General features: G+C 38.7%; 2 pseudogenes; one reads left to right on the top strand and one right to left on the bottom strand.

Moving 5' to 3' along the window:
• The first annotated feature begins 1149 nt into the window (after positions 1-1149).
• On the top strand, positions 1150-4983 carry LOC105873519 (NADH dehydrogenase [ubiquinone] 1 alpha subcomplex assembly factor 4 pseudogene; annotated as a pseudogene).
• Positions 4984-15725: 10742 nt separating this feature from the next.
• On the bottom strand, positions 15726-16437 carry LOC105873504 (serine/arginine-rich splicing factor 7 pseudogene; annotated as a pseudogene).
• Between the last annotated feature and the right edge of the window lie 8249 nt (positions 16438-24686).

The raw sequence follows: 24686 nt of genomic DNA, 5'->3' as shown, positions 1-24686 counted from the left end.
AGGGAGTCCCCTAGAATAGTGGTTCTCACAATGTGGTCTGTGGATCCCTGGGGTCTCTGTGGCTCTTTTGGGTGGTCTGCAAGGTTGAAATTATTTTCATAATAATACTAAGACAATATCTGCCCCTCTCATCGTCACTCTCTCATCACAGCAGGGTTTCCCAGAGGCTAAATGCTATGGGACAATGGCTCATGGAATGTATGCTTGTGTATTTTTATGTTCTCTAGAATTTTCCAAGTTAGTAGGGTTGATGTACACATATCTACATTTTCAGAGATTACCTCAGTTTGTTCTCAGTACTTCGACTATATTCCTGGTATCTTCCCTAAACTTACTATAATCTTTATAAATTGTTATTTTGAAGTCCCAACAGTTTCCTTGCACCTATGCAGAAATACAACCAAAAGTAAATAGAGTTTTTGTCTTGTTTCAATAATATTTTAATTTTTTCTGGAAACTTTTCTACATTTTATAATTTTATCTAAAATGTTACTATTCTAGAATCTAATATCTTTTTCTAAAATAAAATGAAATTTATTTGCAATGCATTTTTGTTACATTTGAAGGTGGATCATTGGCTTTAAAACAGAAGATTGGAAGATTTGTTTTCTCAGTTGCAGCTGTACTGTCTAGATTATGCTGAGTAGGATGGAATTGATTTCTCAGGGAATTGTCTTACTCATTACAAGATAAATCTAATCAAAGAAATTGGAAATAAAAATGTGACAAACATCAGCTCTATAGATGTTAAGAATTTACCTTATTGTGTCTTATGCAAGGGAAAGTAATTCAAATTGTATCATGGTGCTAGTTACATAATTGTGACATCATTTTTAGACCAATTATTCAGAGTTTAAAGAAACCAGAATTGAGCATTTTAAACATAGACATAATGAGTTCCTTTAAAACCCCAAAATTGTTTGTTACAGTATTTCAAAGGAGACAGGAAAGAGCCTCGGCAGCATTTCGCTGAGTGAAGCGATCGTGTTGCACAGGCGGGCCAAGTACCCACGGCAGCTGGGAGGAGAAAGAAGCCCTGTGCAGCTGGCTTTGCTCACTGTCTGCTGGTCGAAGGGCACCAAAGAAGCTGTGGCACTGCCACTGTGCAGCCGTGCTACGACCTGCTCAATGAAATCCTCAGCTGCGAGCATGAAGCCTGAGTTAGTATGTAGCCTGCAAATCGTACCTTTTAGCTGATAACTGAAGGCTGGACTTACTGCCTCATTTGTATTCATTTGGTATCAGATCAATGACTCATCAAAGGAAGCTTCTTTGATAGGCTTGCTGGGTCACAAATACACGCGGTGCTGATGAACTCAAAGTGATGAAAATCTTTTTGGATCTCTTGGTTTATTCTGGACGACTGTGTTGACACTTGGTGTGCTGCGGTGGTGGGTCAAGTGGCAGATGTCATACACGTGGAGGCAGCGAGGCTGAGCTGTGCTGTGGCTACTGCATCCTTCACTACCACACCCTCCCAGCAAACACAAGCCAGCTTTCCTTAAGATCGTTTTGGTGAAGAAGTAGAAACCATTACTTTTATGAAACATCTTTTGAATACTCTATGTGACAAAACAGGAAGGAAGTACACATCAGTCCCTTCCACTGCATGTTCAGCTACCAGAGGTGTCTCCAACATAGCACATGTACAGTTGTTTGAGGTGCTAGCTATATTAGTTGCTTTTTCACACAACACCATTGTTACTTGAAAGAATGACTGGAAAACTATGGTTATTCTGACTCAGGTATTTAGTGGACTTTTTCTTAAAAAACCAATGAAGTGAGCCTGTCACTTCAAGGGAAGAAATAACTTATTGTATTTATTGCCAATGGTAAAATTTGGGCATTCTAGTAAAACATAGACTTTTGTAAGACTTGTATCTAGCACTGTGAGCTTGATAGATTACTAAAACGTACAGGCTTTTCAGCTCAAATCAGTGGTGATATTAGCGAATGTTTTGTGAAAAATTTTGCATAACGAAATGTGTCACATTTAGAAAATCTCTGTGCTTCATTGAACTAATTTTTCCAAATGACCAGTGTATAATGTCACAAAATCATGCAAGATAGACCAGTGGATTTTTGTCAAAGAGTTAAAAAGTTCACTGATAGGGTTTCAGATTCCATTTTGTAACTAATCTTTAAAAGATTGCCACTTGTCAGGTTTCAATGTAGTATCAAAGAAGAATATTCACAATTATTTGAAAAGGCAATTAAAATATACCCCTTCTCAAATACATATCTGTGTGAGGTTGGGTTTTCTTTAAATACCTAAAGCAAAACAATGTATTACAACAGATTAAATGCAATACAGATATGAGAATCCAACTGCCTTCCATCAAGCCAGACAGTAAAGAGGTTTACAAAAATATAAAACAATGCCACCCTTCTCACTTATTTGTTTTGTTTTAGAAAATATAGTTATTTTTCATAAAATATTTATGCTAATATGTAATGAGTTTATTGTTATTTTAAAATAAATTAATGAATAAATATTTTTAAAACTTAGTTTTAATCTCAAATACAGTAAAAATGTGTGCGTGTAAACTACATACACAAAAAATCTCTTGGGTCCTTGATTTTTAAGGGCGTAAAGAGGTCTTGGGACCAAAAGAAGAAGTATGAGAAACGCTGCTCTAGAGTTTTGACCAGACCCCATCAAGTCTAGTCTTGCTGATATAGGAAACAGATTTATTATATCTTTGAGCAGTCCCTAACTTGTCTTGACCCTAATGGGTCCACTCAATTCACCCAGTGTTTTTGATGCCTCCTAAGTTTGGGGGGTAACTGATGGCACACAGCCAGAAGTTTGAATTCAAATCTCAAGGAACTATGCAAAGGGGAGAGTACTTGGGTTCCAAAAAAGATCACTTTGAGAATTTAAGGGGCAGCACAGGTGGGCACAGATTCAGGCAGGTTGGTGTATTTGGTGGTGGGGAGAGAAGGGCCTTCTTTTTGGAAGGCTGCTATTTTTTTTATTATAAATCAATTTTATTTTTTTCGTAATTTTTTTAGGTTTCAGCATATTATGGGGGTTCAAATGTTTAGATTATGTATATTGCCCTTGTCCCACCCAAGTCAGAGCTTCAAGCGTGTCCATCCCCCAGATGGTGCACACCGCACTCATTAGTGTGTATATATCCATCCCCTTCTCCCACCTTCTATCTGCCTAACACCCAATGAATGTTGCTACTCTATGTGCACTTAAGTGCTGATCAGTTAATACCAATTTGATGGTGAGTACATGTGATGCTTGTTTTTCCGTTCTTGGGATACTTCACTTAGAAGAATGGGAACCAGCTCTATCCAGGATAATACAAGGAGAGGTACTAGATCACCATAGCTTTTTGTGACTGAATAGTACTCCATGATATCAATATACCACATTTTATTGATTCACTCATGTATTGATGTACACTTGGGTTGTTTCCACATCTTTGCAATTGTGAATTGTGCTGCTATAAACATTCTAGTGCAGATGTCTTTTTTATAGAATGTCTTTTGTTCTTTTCGGTAAATGCCCAGTAATGGGATTGCTGGGTCAAATGGTAGTTCTACTAGTAGGTCTTTGAGGTATGTTCATATTACTTTCCACAGAGGTTGTACTGGTTTGCAGTCCCACCAGCAATGTATGAGTGTTCCTATCTCTTTGCATCCATGCCAGCATTTATTGTTTTCATGAAATTATAAGAATTCTAGAGGAAAATGCTGGAAAAACTCTTATAGACATTGGCCTAGGCAAAGAATTTATGAAGAAGACCCAAAAGGCAATCACAGCAACAACAAAAATAAATAAATGGGACCTGATCAAATTAAAAAGCTTCTGCACAGCCAAGGAAACCATCATGAGAACAAACAGACAACCTACAGAATGGGAGAAAATATTCACATGTTACATATCCGATAAAGGGCTGATAACTAGAATCTATATAGAATCTATATAGGAAAATCAGCAAGAAAAAAATCAAACAACCCTATCAAAAAGTGGGCAAAGGACATGAGCAGAAACTTTTCAAAGCAAGACAGATTAATGGCTAAGAAACATGTGAAAAAATGTTCAACATCTCTAATCATCAGGGAAATGCAAATCAAAACCACAATAAGATATCACTTGTCTCCAGTGAGACTGGAAGGCTTCTATTTTAACAGCGAGAGTCAAGAGCTGGGTATGGGGGTTTAAGAAAAGAGGAGGTATGAAGTAGTCTTGGTTATTTCTTGTTTTTTTTTCAAATTCCTCAAACCATATTGTAATGATCTAAATGGACATTTAAAGATACAGATACCATAAACAAAAAGGGTGGTAAAGGTGGAATGCATAAGATGCATAATGGGTTAATACTTCATATGTATAAAGAGCTCTCATAAATTGTTAAGAAAAAGACAAACAACTTAATAAAAAAAATAGGCAGAGAGGTGGGCATCAAGTCATGGCAAGATCGGGGCTTTGGTGATTTGCGCCATCAGGAATTTTAACCCACAGAACCGAGCACAAAGAGAAATCAACAAAACGAAACCCTCTGCTGCTCCCAAGCACCCTTCACCAAGAGCCTCCTGCGAGAGCAGATTGGCAGCCACCAGAAATTACGGAAGAAATTACTAGAAAAGATGACAAGCTGCGGTCATTACTAAAAGATGTGCATGTAGATTCCAAAGATCCTGTGTTTTCTGCACAGGTAAAAGCTGCTGAAACACGTCAAGAGCCAAAGGAATTCAGATTGCAGAAAGACCATCATGTTAGCATGAATGTTAAGAACATTCCCAAAGACATTGGGAAATTTCCATTGTAGAGGCATTAACACTTCTCAATAATCATAAACTTCATCCAGAAACAGAAAATAGCACAAGAATACCATTTAGAACAAACAGATGTAAATTCCCTTCTCAAATATTTTGTTGTTTTTGAAGTCAAAGTCTTCCTTTGTAAAGACAAGAAAGCCATAAGTTCAAAATGAAGAAAATCAAGAAATTACTTTTCCTATGTGTTCTCCCCATCCCTATATCATGTATATTTCCTCATTTTTAGCATATTACATAAATTACCAAGTAATTAATGCTCCCTTGTAAGAGTATACTATTTATTGAGCTGTGCTGGCTTTTCAGGATTGCTCATAGAATATATTTTGTTTTCTTTTAAGCTTTAATTTGGTTTAGGCATGGTTTATATGTATATGTCAGCATATCTAATCACATCTATAAGTTTATTATAAATAAAATAATGTATTATTTTAGGCAAATCATATCAGCTTTTAAGTTGGTTATATGGCCCTTTGGGAAATGTCCTGAATCTGTCATTTAACATTCAAAGTTTCACCTTACAATTTAGGTGGTTAGTTCATTCTTCCTATGGATAGTTTTGAAAGTAAGAGTTTTCCTGACTTTTAAACCTATAACATTTCTTGTAGGGAAAGAGAGGCTCAACAGTGAGGTAGAATAATAGTATTTCTCAAATAAAGGCAGGTGGGGGACTGGATACAAAATCAGTAGAAAATACATTTTTATTGCTACTCCAAGGAATTAGAATTAGCAAGGATTTCCTTTTTTTTGAATTGGTTTTAAGTATGGAATGACTATCTTTAATATTATAAAAAGTAATTAGCAATGTTTATAAAATGTTAGCAATCCGTACTTTAACAAATAGGTAAGTTTAAAACCTTTCAGAGAGGCATGGAGCAATGGGAACTATTTGACAAAATTATTTTACTCTAGATTTAGTATAGAGGTATGAGAACATTTTTAAAAACAGTTGAAGAATTTTGGTAAAGAAATTTGGTGATCAAATATATATATATTCTGATTTTAATGTTAGTTGAGACAGGGAAAAAATAGCAAGTGGAAGCATAGAAAGTAATCATTGGAAGGGACTTTGGAAATTGCTGCTTCATCCATTTAAGAAACTCAGGAGAATAATATGTACCAGTACTAGGATCTTGAGCGACATTGTGTAAGTTTAGCTTTGCCTCATATATTATTATCTGTGGGCTCTTGGGTGGACTGTAACCTTTCTGAGCCTGAGTTTCTTCTGTATAATAAACATAATACTCCCTTATTTAAAGGTTACAGTGAAGGTAAATAGTAAAAGGCTACAAAAGACTAAGCAAATATGAATTAGTTTTTGCTGTTGAGAAATAGGTGCTTGGGGAGGACACCTGACCTACGGTATGGTTTATGGTGTAGCCAGGCCCAGAATTTAGTTTTTCAGTATCCAGTGGTATGCTTTTGTTTTTATGGGTTTTTTGTTGTTGTTGTTATGCCAAAAAGAAGCACATCTCAAAAAGTCAGAGGGTACAAGTTATGGTAATATTGGAGTTATCAGTGTGCTTCTGAAGTAAAGTAAACATCACCTCTTCCCAGAGACCCTCCTAGAAATGATGTAACAGATGCTGGGGAAGGAGGCATTTGTAGTAATGTTGAGAAGAGAAAAATGGACAGAAATGGGAAATTTGTAAGCTTTGAAATGGAGTTTGATTATGTGAATAAATTATACAAGTTTGGTTAAAAAAAACAAACACAAAATAGGCAAAGAATCAGTTTAGCAGTTTATAGTTGGAGAAATCCAAATTACACATGAATATGAAAAGAAGAAAATGAAAGAGGGAAATGTAGTTTAAATAATAATGGTGTCGTCTTCACCCATCCTCTTGGCAAATATTAAAAACAGTGGGACAGACAGAATTTAGAGAAATAAAACTGTCAATACATTTTTGTTGTGAGTGTGAATTAGTGTACCACTTTTGGAAAATAACCTAGCAATGTCTAAAAGTTTAGGGGGAGAAAAACCCAATAGACCTTTGACACAGAAATATCACATTTGGGAATCTGTCCTTGAGAAAATCTCCAGTATGCAACAATACATGTACAAAGATGCTTATTGCTACATTTTTCCTTTTGTTGAAGTATATTATAGTTCACATTCCATAGAATTCACCCATTTAGAGTGCACATTCCAGTGGTTTTATTAACCATTGATCCTTAGCACAAAGCAGGGTTCAGGGAACCGGTTCCTGCACAGTTGAAAAGCACATATAATTTTTGACTCCTCCAAAACTTAACTACTGATAGCCTACTATTGACTGGAAGCCTTGCTGATAAACAGTCGATTAATACATGTTTTGTTTGTTATATATATTAGATGCTGTATTCTTACAATGAAGTAAGCTAGAGAAAGGAAAATGTCATTGAGAAAACCATAAGGAAGAGCAAACATGTCTGCTGTTCATGAGGTGGAAGTGGATCCCCACAAAGGTCTTCACCCTTGTGTCTCCACGCTGAGCAGCTGAGGGGAGCAGCAGGCGGCGGCGGCGGGGCTGTCTTATCAAGGGCAGCAGGGGTGGAAGGAGACCCTCATATACGTGGACCCACACAGTTCAACCTGTGTTGTTCAAGGATCAACTATATTCAAAAGTTGTTGCAACCATCATTACTATCTAACTTCAGGACAGAGTCATCATGTCAAAAAGAAACCCAGTACCCACTGGCAGGCAGTCATTCACCATTCTCTCCTTCCCCAGCCCTGGGGACTACTAATCTACTTTCTTTCTGTAGGGATTTGCACATACTTGACATTTCATATAAATGCAACAAAACTATATGTGGTGATTTATAATTGGCTTTTTTCACTTGATATAATGTTTTCAGGGTTCATCTGTGTTGTAACATGTGTCAATACTTCATTCCTTTTCATGGCCAAATAATACTCCATTTTGTAGCACATTTTGCTTATCTCTGTATCAGTTGACAGACATTTGGGCTGTTTCTACTTTTTGGCTATTATCAATTATGCTGCTATGAACATTCATGTGCAGGTTTTTGTGTGGAAATATGTTTTCAGTTCTTTTGAGTATACCTAGAAGTAGAATTACTCAGTTAAATGGTAGTTCTATATTTAACTCTATGCTTTTGAGGAACTGTACAAACTCTTTTCCAAAGTGGCTGTGCAATTTCCATTCCCACCAGCAATGTGAATAGCTCTGCTTTCTCTGCACCCTCACCAACACTTGCTGTTCTTTGTCTTTTTGATTCTAGCCATCCCAGTGGGTGTAAAGTGTGGTTTTGCATTTCTGTAATGACTAGTGACATTGAACATTTGTTTATGTATTTATTTACTATTTGTACATATTTGGAGAAATGCCTATTCAAATACTTTGCCCATTTTAAAAAATGAGTTTTTAATCTTTTTGTTGAGTTGTAAGACTTCATTATATATATTCTGGATACAAGTCCCTTATCAGATACATGATTTATGGATATTGTCTCCTACTCTGTGGGCTATCTTTTCACTTTCTTGATAGTCTCTTTAGAAGCACTAAAGTTTTTAATTGTGATGAAGTCCAATTTATCTGGTTTTTTTCTTTTGCCACTTGTGCTTTTGGGGTTGTAGGTAAGAAGGATTTGTCTAATCAAGTCATGAAAATTTCTCCTTTGTTTTCGTCTAAGAGATTTAGAGTTTTAGCTCTTACATTTAGTCCTATGATCCATATGGAGTTAACATTTTTTATATGGTGTAAAGAAGGGGTTCAGTAGTCATGTTCCCTCTTACATTTCTAATTTTTTTTGTTATTTGAGTCTTCTCTCTCACTCTCTCTCTCTCTCATCTTTGGTCAGTCTAGCTAAAGGTTTGTTAATTTTGTTGATTTTTGTCAAAGAAATAATTTTTTTTGTTTTGTCTTATTTTTCTTTCCTTTATTTCATTAATTTCCACTCTAATCTTTATTATTTTCTTCCTTCTGCTTTATTTTTAGTTTTTTCTCCTTTTTCTAGTTTCTTAAGATGCAATGTTAGGTTATTGACTTGAGATCTTTTTATTTTTTGACATAAGTGTTTATAGCTATAAATTTGCTTTTAAGTACTGATCTCACTGCTTCCCATAAGTTTTAGTATATGTTGGTTTTGTGTTTATTCATCTCAAAGTATTTTCAGATTTCCTTTGTGATTTTCTCTTTGACTTATTGGTTATTTAGGCATGTGTTATTTTCTTTATACATATTTGTGAATTCCTCAAACTTTCTTCTGTTATTGATTTCTGATTTTATTACATTTCTCTCAGAAAACATATTTTGTATGATGTCAATTCCTTTAAATTTATTGAGACTTGTTTTATGGATTAACATATGGTTTGTTCCGGAGAATGTTCCATGTGCATTTGAGAAGAAAAATGTGTATTCTTCTATTGTTGGGTTGAATTTTCTATAGATGTCTGTTAGGTCACAGGGTTGTTTAATTCTACCATTTCCTTCTCTCTAGTTGTTAAATCCACTATTAAAATTAGAGTATTGAAGTGTCCAACCATTATTGTTGATTTGTTTATTTCTCCCTTCAATTTTGTCAGTTTTCACTTTATGTATTTTGGAGACTGTTGATAAGTGCATATGTTAGATACACATATGTTTATTATGTATTTTTGATGAATTGACACTTTTATCATTATAAAATGTCCTCTTTCATTCTAGTAACATTTTTATCTTAAATGTATTTTTGTCTAATATTGATATATTCACTATAGCTCTTTTTTTTTATTGTTGCCTTGTGCTTTTTTGTCGCTGAGACAGAGTCCTTGCTCTGTCACCCTGGGTAGAGTGTGGTGGCATCCTTGCACCTCACAGCAACCTCCAACTCCTGGGCTGAAGTTATACTCCTGCCTCAGCTTCCCGAGTAGCTGGGATTATAGGCATGCGCCACAATGCCTGGCTGATTTTTTTTTTTTTTCTATTTTTGGTAGAGATGAGGTCTTACTCTTGCTCAGGCTGGTCTTGAACTCCTGGGCTCAATCAATCCACCTGCCCCAGTCTCCCAGAGTGCTAGGATTATAGGTGTGAGCCACCACGCCCAGTCTCTCTTTTCATTGCTGTATATCTTCTTCCATACATTTATTTAGAATTTATTTGTGTATTTGAATGTAAAATGTGTCAGCATATACTTGGCTGGCACACAATGTGTGATGCACTTATATGTGGTATATGTGACAACATATACTTGGATCATGTTCTTAAAATTCATTCAGGCAATCTCTTTCTTTGAATTGGACTGTTTTATTACTATTTACATTTAATGTAATTAATGATAAGCTAGGACTTATGTCTACATTTTGCTATCTATTTCTGATATCTTATGTCTTTTTGTTCCTCTATTGTACTAGTAACCCTTTCTTTTGTGTTATGTAGATATTTCCAGTGTACTATTTAAAGTCCCATGTCATTGTTTTAGCTACATTTTTTTTTTTGAGTTGTTTTCCTAGTTGTTGCCCTGGAGATTACAATCAACATCCTAAATTATAACAATCTACTTCAGATTATTAAAAAATAGTTTCAGTAGCATATAAAAACTTTACTGCTATATAATTTTATTAACTTACCTCTCCTTTGTCATGTTATTGTTATAAATTTATATCTTTGTGTGCCCATCAGCATGGATTTATGGATATTGTTTTATGAATATCTTTTAAATTAGGTGGGAAAAAAAAAGAGTTACAAACAAAAACATACATCTATACTCTTTTTTATATTTATGTAAGTAGTGACCTTTACCTGTACTCTTTATTTTTTCATGTAGGTTTTAGTTATTGTCTAGTGTCCTTTCATTTTAGCCAAAGGGACTTCTTGTAATGATTGTTGTAAAGCAGATCTGCTAGCCGTGGATTCTCTTGTTTTTGTTTATCTTAATTTCCCCTTTATTTTTGAATGCTCTTATACATAATTCTTGAGTGACAGTCTTTTTCATTTATCATTCATCATTTTGAATGTATCATTCCATTGCTTTATGGCCTCCACTGTTTTTGATGAGAAATCAGCTGTTAGTATTATTGTGGGGCCCATTGTATATTATGAGTTAGTTCTTTCTTGTTGCTTTTACAATGCTCTCTTTGTCTTTTGACAGTTTGATTATGATATATCTAGGGCTTACTTTGTGTTTATTCTACTTGGAGTTTATTGAGCTTGTTGAATGTGGAGATTAATGTTTTTCATCAAATTTGGGATGATTGGGATGATTGTTTCTTCAATTGTGCTTTTTGTTCCTTTTCTCCTCTATTTTTAGACTCCCATTATGCATATGTTCATATGCTTCATAGTGTCTTGGAGGCTTTTGAGACTGTTCATTTTTCTTCATTCTTTTTTTCTTTTTGTTCCTCATACTGGAAGTTATTCTATTAACCTATCTTCCAAAGTCCTGATTTCTGCTATCTGCTCAAATCTGCTGTTTAGCTTCTCTAGTGAATTTTCATTTCAGTTTTATTTCTAGTTAGACACATTTTATTTAAATGTACCAAATAAAAACCCACATTTTCAACCATAGGATGTTAATACATTCAACAAATTTATATTATCTTGCTGCTGTGAATTTACAGATGATAATCCAGATCTATTTTGATTAGATGGTTGAAATATCCTTCCTAGGTTATAGTTTACAGACATCACAAGTCCCTTATGATAATGTAAACAAAATAACTTTTCCCTAATTCACCAAGACAAGACCATCCCTTCAAGAAGTACTCAAAACAGATCTCAAAACAGTTAACCACAGTTTTGGGTAACTCAACTGTTACCCACAGATCAGCACAATAAACACTCACGAATCTAAATCTACTCAAAAGCTAAAGATCAAAGTCAAGAAACCACAATGGCTCAAGAGAGAAAACAAAGCAACAAAGTTCAACCCAACATAATGAACAGAAATCTGCTCCACCTATCAGTTATCTCAATAAATGTGAATGGCTTGAACTCCCCACTCAAGAGACATAGGCTGGCCGAATGGATAAAAATATACAAGCCAAGTATCTGCTGCCTTCAGGAAACACATCTGACCTGCAAGGATGCAATTAGATCAAAGATAAAGGAGTGGAGAACAATATTTCAAGCAAATGGAAGCCAAAAGAAAGCTGGTGTGGCAGTGGTGATTACAGATAACTTAGTTTTTAAATCAACAAAAATAATAAAAGACAAAGAAGGTCACTATATAATGGTGAAGGGTACAGTCCAACAAGAGGACATAAAAATTATAAATATATATGCACCCAACCTTGGTGCACCTAGATTCATAAATCAAACTCTACTGGATCTAAACAAATGGATAAACAACAACACCATAATAGTTGGAGACTTTAACACCCCACCCCACTGACAGCGCAGGACAGATCCTCCAAACAGAAAATCAACAAAGAAATAATGGACTTAAACAGAACCCTAGAACAAATGGGCCTGACTGACATTTACAGGACATTCTACCCCCAAACCACTGAATATATGTTCTTCTCATCAGCTCATGGGTCATTCTCTAAGATTGACCATATCCTACGAAACAAGACACATCTCAAACAATTAAAAAAAATAGAAATTATACCATGTATCTTTTCAGATCACAATGGAATAAAAGTAGAAATGGATCCTAACAGGAGTCCTCATTTCTACACAAAGTCATGGAAACTAAACAACCTTCTGCTGAACGATCACTTCATAAACAAGGAAATCAAGATGGAAATCAAAAGATTCTTTGAACTAGACGACAAAGGTGACACAAGTTACCAAAACCTGTGGGACACAGCAAAAGCAGTCCTGAGAGGAAAGTTTATTTCCATAAATGCCTATATCCAAAAGTGGAAAAGATCACAAATAGACAACCTAATGAATCATCTCAAAGAGCTGGAAAAAGAACAGACCAACTCCAAACCCAGCAGAAGTGAAATCATTAAGATCAAATCAGAACTAAATGAAATAGACAACAGGGAAACTATACGGATGATTAATAAAACAAAAAGTTGGTTCTTTGAAAAAAATAAACAAAATTGACATACCATTGGCTAGACTGACAAAAAGCAGAAAAGAAAAATCTCTAATAAGCTCCATCAGGAACAATAAAGGAGAAATTTAGAACTGATGCCACGGAGACAAGATATAATTTATGAATACTACAAAAACCTCTATGCATACAAACTGGAAAATGTGGAGGAAATGGACAATTTCTTAGAAACACACAGCCTCCCTAGGCTCAACCGGGAAGAAATAGAATTCATGAACAGACCAATATCAAGTACTAAAATTGAAACAGCAATAAAAATTCTTCGTAAAAAGAAAAGTCCTGGACCAGAGGGTTTCACACCCAAATTTTACCACACTTACAAAGAAGAACTGGTGCCTACCCTGCAGAAATTATTCCACAACATCGAGAAGGACGGAATTCTCCCCAACATATTTTATGAAGGAACATAACCCTGATACCAAAACCAGGAAAGGAGGCAACAAAACAAGAAAACTACAGACCAATATCCCTTATGAATATAGATGCAAAAATTCTCAACAAAATGCTAGCCAATTGAATTCAGGTGCTTGTCAAGAAAATAATTCATCACAACCAAGTGGGCTTCATCCCAGGGATGCAGGGATGGTTCAACATATGCAAATCTATAAATGTAATTCACCATATAAACAGAAGCTAAAACAAAGACCATATGATCCTCTCAGTAGACGCAGAAAAAGCATTTGGCGAAATTCAACACCCTTTTATGATAAGAATGCTCAACAAAATAGGCATAAATAGGGCTTACCTAAAAATGATACAAGCCATATATGACAAACCCACAGCCAATATCATACTGAATGGGGAAAAATTGAAAGCATTCCCACTTAGAACTGGAACAAGACAAGGTTGCCCACTATCTCCACTTCTGTTCAACATAGTGCTGGAAGTCCTCGCTACAGCAATCAGAAAAGAGAGCGGAATTAAGGGCATCCAAATGGGAGCAGAAGAGATCAAACTCTCACTGTTTGCTGATGACATGATATTATACCTAGAAAACCCCAAGGATTCAACCGTGAGACTCCTTGATCTGATAAATGAATTTGGTCTCAGGATACAAAATTAATACACAGAAATCAGAGGCATTCATATATGCCAACAACAGTCCAAGTGAGAACCAAATTAAAGACTCAATTCCCTTCAAAATAGCAACAAAGAAAATAAAGTACCTAGGAATACATTTAACTAAGGAGGTAAAAGACCTCTACAGGGAGAACTGTGAAACACTGAAGAAGGAAATAGCAGAGGACGTAAACAGATGGAAGAATATACCATGCTCATGGGTCGGCAGAATCAACATTGTTAAAATGTCTATACTACCCAAAGTACCTACAGAGTCAATGCAATCCCTATCAAAATACCATCATCATTTTTCACAGATATAGAAAAAATAATTTTACACTTCGTATGGAACCAGAGAAGACCCCGTATAGCAAAATCAATCTTAGGCAATAAAAACAAAATGGGAGGTATCAATTTACCAGACTTCAAACTATACTACAAGGCTATAGTCATTAAAACAGCTTGTGACTGGCACAAGAAGAGAGACATTGACCAGTGGAACAGAACAGAAAAGCCAGATATAAAACCATCCTCATATAGCCAACTAATCTTCGACAAAGCAGACAAAAACATACACTGGGGAAAAGAAACCTTATTCAATAAATGGTTCTGGGAAAACTGGATAGCCACATGTAGAAGACTGAAACAAGACCCACACTTTCACCTCTCAAAAAAATCAACTCACGCTGAGTAAAAGACTTGAACTTTAGGTGTGATACTATTAGAATTCTAGAGGAAAATGTTGGAAATACTCTTCTAGACATTGGCCTAGGCAAAGAATTTGTGAAGAAGATCCCAAAGGCAATCACATTAGCAACAAAAATAAACAAATGGGACCTGATCAAATTAAAAAGCTTCTGCACAGCCAAAGAAACTGTCAAGAGAGCAAACAGACAACCCACAGAATGGGAGAAAATATTTGCAAGCTACACATCTGATAAAGGGCTGATAACTAGAATCTATTTAGAACTCAGGAAAATCAGCAAGAAAAACTCAAACAACCCTATCAAAAAATGGGCAAAGGACATGAACAGAAACTTCTCAAAAGAAAACAGAATAATGGCCAACAAACATATGAAAAAATGCTCAACTTCTCTAATCATCAGGGAAATGCAAATCAAAACCACAGTGAGATATCACTTAACTCCAGTGAGAATGGCCTTTATCAAAAAGTCCCCAAACAACAAATGCTGGTGTGGATGCGGAGAGAGAGGAACACTCCTACACTGGTGGTGGGACTGCAAACTAGTTCAACCTCTGTGGAAAGCAATATGGAGATACCTCAAAGCGATACACGTAGATCTACCATTTGATCCAGGAATTCCACTACTGGGCATCTACCCAAAGGATCAAAAGTCACTTTATGAAAAAGACACCTCCACTCGAATGTTTATAGCAGCACAATTCACAATTGCAAAGCTGTGGAAACAACCCAAGTGCCCATCAATTCATGAGTGGATTAATAAAATGTGGTATATGTATACCATGGAATACTACTCAACTTTAAGAAACAATGGTGATATAGCACCTCTTGTATATTCCTGGATACAACTGGAACCCATTCTACTAAGTGAAGTATCTCAAGAATGGAAAAACAAGCACTACATGTACTCACCAGCAAATTTATATTAACGGATCAACACCTAAGTGGACATATAGGAGTAACATTTATTGGGTGTCAGGAGGGTGGGAGGGGGGAGGAGGGGATGTGTATATACAACCACAACTAGTAAGATGTGCAACATTTGGGGGATGGACACGCTTGAAGCTCTTACTTGACGGGGGAGGGGGCATGGGCAATATATGTAACCTTAACAAAAAAGCCAATTATAAAAAAATATAAAAAAAGGACTTTTCCCTAATGAGCGAACTTGAGTGCTTCAGTCCATTCTTTTAGGACTTGCACTTCTGCGTTGACTTCCTGATGGGGATTGACTTCTTTTTGGAGATGGAGATCTGGACTTTGATGGGCTGCTTCTTGGTTGGGAAAGAGACGTGGATCTTGATCTTGATCGTGAACAGGATTGGAAATACCTGGATCCTTTTATAGAACCAGACCTAGATCTTCTGAATGAAGCTAATCTTGATCTATGAAGAGACACAGATCTTGATCGTCGAGGAGATGCTGATCTTGACCTCCATCCTCTGCTCCTGCTGCACGAGCAAGAGTATCACCTTCCTCTGGATCCAGAATGTGATCTAGACCGTGACTTCTTTGCCAGCTGTAGCGATGACAATCATGAGCAAAATGTCCCTTCTTTTCACCACACTCATAGCATCTCTCATTGGGATCAAAGGGATGTAGGGCAGGTGGTCTATCAAAACTTGATCTCTGAGGCATGCCTGTTGATAGTTCAGCCTTCACTTGGGAACCATGAATCACCTTCTTAGCCAGTCCTTGTACTGCATCTTCTGCGTCTCTAGGATCTTCAAATTCCACAAAGGCAAATCCTATAGGATTTCTCGCAATCCATACAGTTCTTAAAGGGCCAAATAACTGAAAGCCCTTTCTAAATCTCCTTTGCCAGCACCTGTGCCCAGGCTACCAACATACACCTTGGCTTCTCCTCTGTACTGCCCGCCACAAGACATGATGACTGCCACGTGCTCTGCTCCTCAGCTCGCAGCGCCAGGGCTCGCGTGACATGAAAGCTGTCACACACACCTGCTCGCCAACGGTCCAGGCAGCAGTCTCCATTCAGTTTTTATATATTTTTTATTCCAGAATTGCTATTTGGTTCTTTTAAAAAATAATTTCTATCTTGTTGATATTCTGTATTTTGTGAGATATCATTCTTAGACTTTCCTTTACTTTTTAAAATATGGTTGCCTTTAGTTCTTTGGCCATATTTAAAATTACTGAATTAAAGTCCTTGTCTACTAAGTCTAATGTCAAGCTTCCTCAGCTACAGTTTCTTTTGATTATTTTTTTTGCCTAAGTCTGGGCCATAATTTATTTTTTTTTTTTTTGCCTGGCTTGTAATTTTTCTTAAATGAACATTTAAAATAATGTAACGTAGCAACTCTATAAGTCAAATTCTTTCCTCCTTCTCACCCATGGTTTGTAGTGGTTGTTGTTTGTTTGTTTAGTGCCTTTTCTGAACAGATTCCATCAAGTCTGGATTCTTTGTCATGCATGGCCCTTGACATCTCTGCTCAGTTATCTCAGGGGTCATGTAATCGTTGGACAGCAAGTACCTTAAATATCTGGAACCAACAAGTTTTCCAGTCTTTGCCAATGGGTTCAGTGTGTGTTGGGACACGCCTTTAATGCTTAGCAGTGCAGTTGTCATATCTTTCCTAGCCCTCACCTCCTGCTCCCACGGAGCCTCAAGGTCAGCCAGAGGTGAGAGCATGGAACTCGTCGAGTCTGTTCTGAGCATGCTTGTATCTCTGGATGTGTACGTAGCCCTGCACACACTTGTGGCCTTTTAGAGTCCTAGGAATATGTAGAGCTTTTCAGAGCCTTCTGAACATCTCATCACCGTGCTCTTTTTGGTTGGCCTGTGTTTTGCTCGACCCTTTACTACTGCCTCATGCAGTCATTATGAGACACAATTGCTACGGATCTGTTTTCTACAACCACCTCTCTCCCCTCCCCCCCCACCAGGAAAAAGCTGTTTGCACCATTCGCATTTTATTTGAGTCAGGTCAAATAAAGACATACCTTGTGAGAGGGGTCTTTTAGGGAGCCACCTAAGAAGGCACATAATGACAGTTCTCTGGGAACAGGGCTTTGAAGGACTCTCAGTTCCTTTCTTTCCCCTTGGGAGGCTGCAGGCTGCTGCTGTCCACTGTGGTTTTGCAAGGCTACTGAGGAGCCAGGGAGGAGGAGATGCGCATTGGGTGAGTTAAAATTCCACAAAGCTTCTGTTCTTGCTGAAGTTCAGCTATTTTGCTTGAACAAAGCATCCCTGGAATATTGCAAGCTTTGGTTAATTTCCGGAGATTAGGAAAGGTTAATTATGACAGTTTGTGCCAATGCTTTTATGGAGGAAAGGATTTGGAGAGGTCATTACTCTGCCATTCATAGTGATACCTGCATTGGTTTTAACAGTAAAACCCTGAAAACAAGCTGACAACTTGATGACCCATCAACAAGAACATCCATACCATGGAATATTGTGAAACTACTCAAAGAATGAGTTTCAGTTATATTCCTTGACCTGGACCATGATGTTTTACTTATTTTAAATATTTTTTTAAATTTTAAATTCTTATTTATTATTTATTTTATTTCAAAGTATTACAGAGGTACATGATGTTTTAAATGAGAAAAATGAGAGAGAGAGCATGGGTACGCGTGTGTGTGTGTGCATGTATGTGGACATGTATTCCTGTATGTACGTATCTATCTTTAATTTTCCTAAAAACATAACAACCAAAAGTTCCTACATGTCTGTATTTTCCTTGGAGAATGGGGACAGGTGTATAAGGATAATACTGGGGTGTCAAGGTGGACCGTAGTGAGCATTTGAGACTACGCGGAGAAGAGCGTGTGTAGAAAAGCCGGTCAGCGTTTTCCTTATTATCTTTGCACTGTTTCAGAGATTGTGGTGGGCAGGTGTTACAGTCATTTCTAAAGGAGACGTTATCTTAAGAAATATTTGTGGGGACAAAACCATTCATTGTTTTACAATCTAAAGGATTTTACATTTAAAGTTTTCTTTTTTTTTCTGTGCTTTTTTTACAGCATATAAATACATTTTCAGTCACAGCATGAATAAATTTGTATTCTTTTTCATGTACACCAAGACTTCATAGCTTAAAAATTAAATATTGTACTGTCTCTCCATGTTTGCTGGGACTATTTTTTAGACTCAAGAGAGATGGGCAGTTTGGTGGATGCCAAAGTAGCAGCTGTGCTTACGATGGGTGGGGCTGGCGGAAGCAATTGGCAGGGCCTCCTGCCGCCCTCGCTTCCTGCCAGCCACTCAAAATGCTCAGGATGTGATGAAAGGGAAGGCAGAGCGTCAGAGGCAGGCTTGCCTGTGTCTTGTGGAGGTTTCTGGACTCTGCCGGCCTGTGCACTCAGTTCTCACTTGACCACTCTACACTCTGCTGTCACCCGAGACTTTCAAGAGCCGCGCTCTGCCTTGAGAGGAGGCTGCAGGAGGAGCCGAGCCCTCTGCCGCGTGGCTCCTGCAGCGCTGTGCTGGACTGGGAGTTCGGGGCCCAGGGACAGCCTCAGCAGCCACACTGAGGGCTGCTGCTCGCCTGGCTGGTGGTCTTTGCTCAGCTTCTTGAGCACTCTCTGCTTTCCCCCGACTCTCTAGACAGCGGACAGGAGTGGCAGCACCTCCTGACTGTCACCGCCTCCCATGCTCCATCGGTGGCAGGGGGCGGCACACAGCGGCACCCACGGTCTCCCAAGCTCCAGGGCAGCGCGGGCCGCGCGGCGTTTGTGCTTGGGGACCGCCTTCCGCGCCATTGCTCTTGCCTGTTGCTTTCTTGTCACTTTTCCTTCTCTTTCCCCTCCAAGCTCTTTTATGCCCTTCCTGCTGCGGCGGCATGCAGATGATCGGGAGGGTGCTGCATCGGGACGAAGAGGTTCTCATTATGTTGCCTGGAGCCGGGCCCCACCTCCAGCGCCGCGGCGGTGGTGAGAGGGGAGGAGGAGCTGGGCTCGGTGGGCTCGGTGCGGCCCGACTGCTGGCGTGACACGAGGGAAAACCGCGTTCAGATCTGGAGAAGATGCAGGTGGCATCACCTCTGTGCAGGCTGCAGTGTAGACACGAATGTGTCGCAACATGGTCTCAGGCCTGTAGTCACCTGGAGGACTGACTGTGAGCGCGCCAGAGCTGCTGCTCAACTGTCCCTCGGGGAATCCGCTGCGTCCCTGGGCCGCAGCCAGATCGGGAGTCCTCCGAAGGCGGGTCTGTGGCGTGTGCTGCCTCGCAGGCCTGGCAAAAGGGCCTTATTGGTTGTTCCATGTGATGTTCTGTCTCGTGCAGCAATCATATCCATAAAGTGTGAAGGGGCAGCTTGGTTACACATTCCATATGGACAGGGCTGCCCTCAGGATTTGGGGGACCATGAACAGGACAACCACATGCTGCAGATTTTCTACACCAGTGTCAATTTTAAACATCTATGACATTTATAATTCGGTGAGAAAACAATGAATTTTAAATCAGTTTCTCTCATGAGGAGTTACACATTGACACCTATCACCCATTTTACACCTGTTTTATTCTGAGAGCAGGTTTCGGTGTGAGCAAAGAAGAACCTATTCTGGTGCTCAGACCTTGGGTGGGTGGAGACGCAAGGAGGAGAGGCAGGAGTTAACTGTGAGGAGCAAGGAGGACCAGGGAAGAAGGCACAGGGCTCAGAGAAAGATGCACAGTGTTGTCCATCTTACTTACAAAGTCACGAAGCTTTCCCTTGTGTTGGATTCGAGTTAAGCCGAAGTCGGCAGACCCACACCCGGAGGAGCACTTGTGTGACAGCTCAGCGACTGCGAGGGTGACGATGACTGTGAAAACTCACCACAAAGCCCTTATGTTTTAGTGAGTTTAGCACTGTGTAATTTTCATTGTTTAGACAGTGTTGTTTGAAATTCAGGTCTTCAGGCCCACCCAGACCTGCTGCATCGGAGTCTGTGGCGCCCGCGTGCCCCGCGGCTGCGGCGCTGATGCAGCCCGAGCTTGAGAGCGGCTGGTCTAAAGTCGACAGTGACAAGTGTAGATGGCAGACTGATGATGTGTTTTCTATTCTGAATTTGTGATCTCTCTGTATCTATGTCTATATCTATCTATGAAGAAGTGAGAAAAGTAAGGGCGTCTTGCACCAGACAGCGGGAAGCTGCAGCACTGGCATTGCGTGAGCTAGCGGGCGCGAGGGGGGACCCTGTGCCCCTGGAGACATCAGAACAGAACTCCCCGGACAGTGACGAATAGATTTGTCTAGCTAAGTTAGAGTCTCAGATGTCTCTGTCAGAGAAAAGACCTCAGACAAAAGAGGATTATCATGAAGAATAATCTGCCATCAATAACAATAATTTAAAAGAATACATCGATTATAAGCTGTGACTCTAACAAACGCATCGGTCCATACGGCACTGATGAAGTGTTTGGCATGTTTGACTTGCTGCTTTGGGAATTTTACTTTAAGAGTCACTGACGACACTAGGGGACTGGTTGGGTGGAGGAACAGAGGGGGAGGGGTCCAAGGAGAGCCCGAGTGTTCACGCCGCCATGTGTCCGTGTGGCCCACCCTTGTTTGAGGGCACTGGGGGATGCGCCGTGTGACTAACAAGCCATGAGGGCGGAGGCTGATTGCGGGCTTCATGTTCCCGGTGAGGTTCCCACTTTGGAGACTTCTGTGAGGAGTGAGTGTGTCCTTCCATGTAGATTACTTTTGTCAAAAAATGCTAACAGCATTTGCTGAAATATTTAGCAACTCCTTTAAGAGGCATCTTGGCTTCATGTGGGGATGGGCGATTAGTGATTGCTCACTCACCAGTGACAAGGAGCTAAGGGCACACCTTACAAACACACGGTTGGATCATACAAGTCTCGCTGGAGTTAGAACGCCCTGCTTGTTGAAGCAAGTAGACGGGGGCTGGAAAACCCCCAGATGTGCCAGGGTGCCCTTCCAGCAGTAGTTTCTCAGTTACTCAGGACATCAGAGGGGTTTATAAGCTCAGTTCCTCTGGAGCCGTCCTCTTATTTGCACTGTCAGGTAAACAGCTCTTGGTCTTGGTAAGTCAAGTTAGTTGATGTAGTCATTTGAGTACTTTGTGCCAGGTGCCATGCAGTCTGCTAGGGATGCAGCCATGAGCAGGGTGGGAGGCTTGCAGACAGCTGCCCTTGTGGGTTCCACAGCAATAGGCTTAAATCCATCCCTGTCCTAAAAGACTGTCAGAAGCAGCACAGTGTAATGGTTTATCACACAGGTTTTGGATTCACAGCAAAGCTGCTACAAAATTGCACCCTAGTGCAGCAAGGCCTCAGAAAGGTTATTTAACCTCCACAGGTACCAGCTTCCTTATGTGTAAAATGGAGATCACAGTAGCACCAAGATCCTAGGATTATTTGATTATGAAAGGAGATACATTAAAGAGATATGTTAAAGGATATTCGTGAAAGAACTGAACTCTGCTTAACAGCTAAAGAACCCTCAACACACATTAGTTGTTACTATCATTGGATACAAGTCTGGGGGACATGGTGGGGATGAATTTGCAAAAATCCATCACAGCCATTAAAAATAACAGGAACAATACCACTGACAGACAAGCTTTGTTCTTTTCATGTGCCAAAGACAGCAAACGTGGGTCCCTGTGAATAAACGACTTTTCTAAATTTTGAGAAGGTTTCACTTACAGTGATGTAAATAAAAGAATTAAGTCCTAAATATAGGGTCTCCATTTAAAAATTGACAAATATATATATATATATATATATATATATATATATATATACACACCCCTATCTTCTTTGGACTACCTGCTTTTGTTTGAAAGGGTTGTGGAGTTATTGACAACCAAGCCCTTTTTAAACTAAAAAGTTGAGAAATGGGTATACTTAAAAAGTGCTATGAATTCAAAATGTATGAAAAATTTCTCTGGCCGTGAGTCCTTCTCCCCAGAAATAATAACTAAATTGTCAGGTTTTTTCCCGCCAGGAATAATTTGTCAGCAGACAAATTTATGCCAAATATCTACTTATACTCTCATTATTTTTAAAAATTTTGAGTTAAAATACACATAAAAGTTTCTATATTAGCCATTTCTAAGTTAACGGTTTAGTGGTGTTAAGTTCTTTGACTTTGGTTCTTTGAACCATGACTGCCATCCATTTCCAGAACTTTTTCATCTTGCAAACCTGAAACTCCGCATCCATTAAACAGCTCCCACTTTCCTACTCTCCTCAGTCTCTGGCAACCACCATTCTATTTCAATCTCTATCAATTTCCTATTCTAAGTACCTCATATAAGTGGAATCATGCATCTTTTGTGCTTTTGTGACTAGTTTATTTCACTTAGCATGGTGTCATCAAGGTTCATCCGTGTTTAGCATGTGCTAGCATTTCCTTCCTTTTGAAGGCTGAGTAATATTCCACTGCATGCCCATATCACATTGTGTTTGTCCACTCATCCTTCAGTGGACACTTGGGTTACTTCCACCTTTTGGCTATTGTGAATCAAGCTGCCATGAGCATGAGTGTACAAATATTTGTTGGAGCCCCTACTTTCAATTCTTTTGGAAATAGACACACAAGTTGTATTTCTGGATCATATGTTGCTCCACATCCTGGCCGCCATCTGTTGTTGTCAGTGTTTCAGACTTTGGCTTATTCTAATAGATTTGTAGTAATATCTCAGTGTTTTAGTTTGTAATTTCTTAATGACATATGGTATTTAATATCTTTTCATGTGCCTATTTATCACCTGTGTGTATTCTTTGGTGAGGTGTCTGTTCAGATCTTTTGCCCATTTTTTAGTTGGGTTATTTGTTTTCTCATCATTGAGTTTTAAGAGTTCTTTGTAATGGGATTGCTGGATCAAATGTAGATTCACTTGTATCGCTTTGAGGTATCTCCATATTGCTTTCCACAGAGGTTGAACTAGTTTGCAGTCCCACCAGCATTGTAGGAGTGTTCCTCTCTCTCCGCATCCACGCCAGCATTTATTGTTTGGTGACTTTTTGATAAAGGCCATTCTCACTGGAGTTAAGTGATATCTCATTGTGGTTTTGATTTGCATTTCCCTGATGATTAGAGATGATGAGCATTTTTTCATATGTTTGTTGGCCATTCTTCTGTCTTTTTTAGAAAAGTTTCTGTTCAAGTCCTTTGCCCACTTTTTAATAGGGTTATTTGATTTTTTCTTGCTGATTTTCGTGAGTTCTAAGTATATTCTAGTTATTTCTTTGGCGTTTTTTAAAAATGAGAATTCAGACAACATTGAGAGAGAAGAAATAAAACTTCCATAATTATCTGTGTAGAAAATACCAAAGAATCAGCAAAATACTCCTGCAACTAATAATGAATTATGGCAAGGTTGCAGGATTCAAGTTTAACATGCAAAAAACAATTGCTTTCCTATATACCATTAAGAAACAACTGGAATTTTTAAAGTTAAAACACAATACCATAATACCATTAGCATCCCCCAAAATGAAATATTTAGGTAAAAATCCAATAAAATATCTATAAGTTCAATACGAGGAAAACTATAAAACTCTCAATCTGTACCCCTTTTATTTCCTTTTCTTGTCTTATTGCATTAGCTAGGACTTCCAGGGCAATGCTGAATAAGAGTATTAAGAGTATGGCCGGGCGCTGTGGCTCACGCCTGTAATCCTAGCTCTTGGGAGGCCGAGGCGGGCGGATTGCTCAAGGTCAGGAGTTCAAAACCAGCCTGAGCAAGAGCGAGACCCCGTCTCTACTATAAATAGAAAGAAATTAATTGGCCAACTGATATATATATAAAAAATTAGCCGGGCATGGTGGCGCATGCCTGTAGTCCCAGCTACCCGGGAGGCTGAGGCAGAAGGATCACTGGAGCCCAGGAGTTTGAGGTTGCTGTGAGCTAGGCTGACGCCACGGCACTCACTCTAGCCTGGGCAACAAAGCGAGACTCTGTCTCAAAAAAAAAGAGTATTAAGAGTGGAAATCCTTGCCCTTTTCCTCATCTTAGTGGGAAAATACCTAGTTTTTCACCAGTAAGCATGACTTTAGCTGCAGATTTTTCTTTCTTTTCTTTTGTGTGGTTGTTCTTTGTTGAGTTGAGGAAATTTTCTTCTATTCTTAGTTTTCTAATGGTTTTTATCATGAATGGTTGTGGGATTTTGTCAAATGTTTCTTCTGCATCTATTGATTTTTATTGTATGATT

The sequence above is a fragment of the Microcebus murinus genome, chromosome 15 (assembly GCF_040939455.1).
Source record: "Microcebus murinus isolate Inina chromosome 15, M.murinus_Inina_mat1.0, whole genome shotgun sequence".
Lineage (NCBI taxonomy): Eukaryota > Metazoa > Chordata > Mammalia > Primates > Cheirogaleidae > Microcebus > Microcebus murinus.
This window is presented reverse-complemented; position numbering and strand designations above follow the sequence as displayed.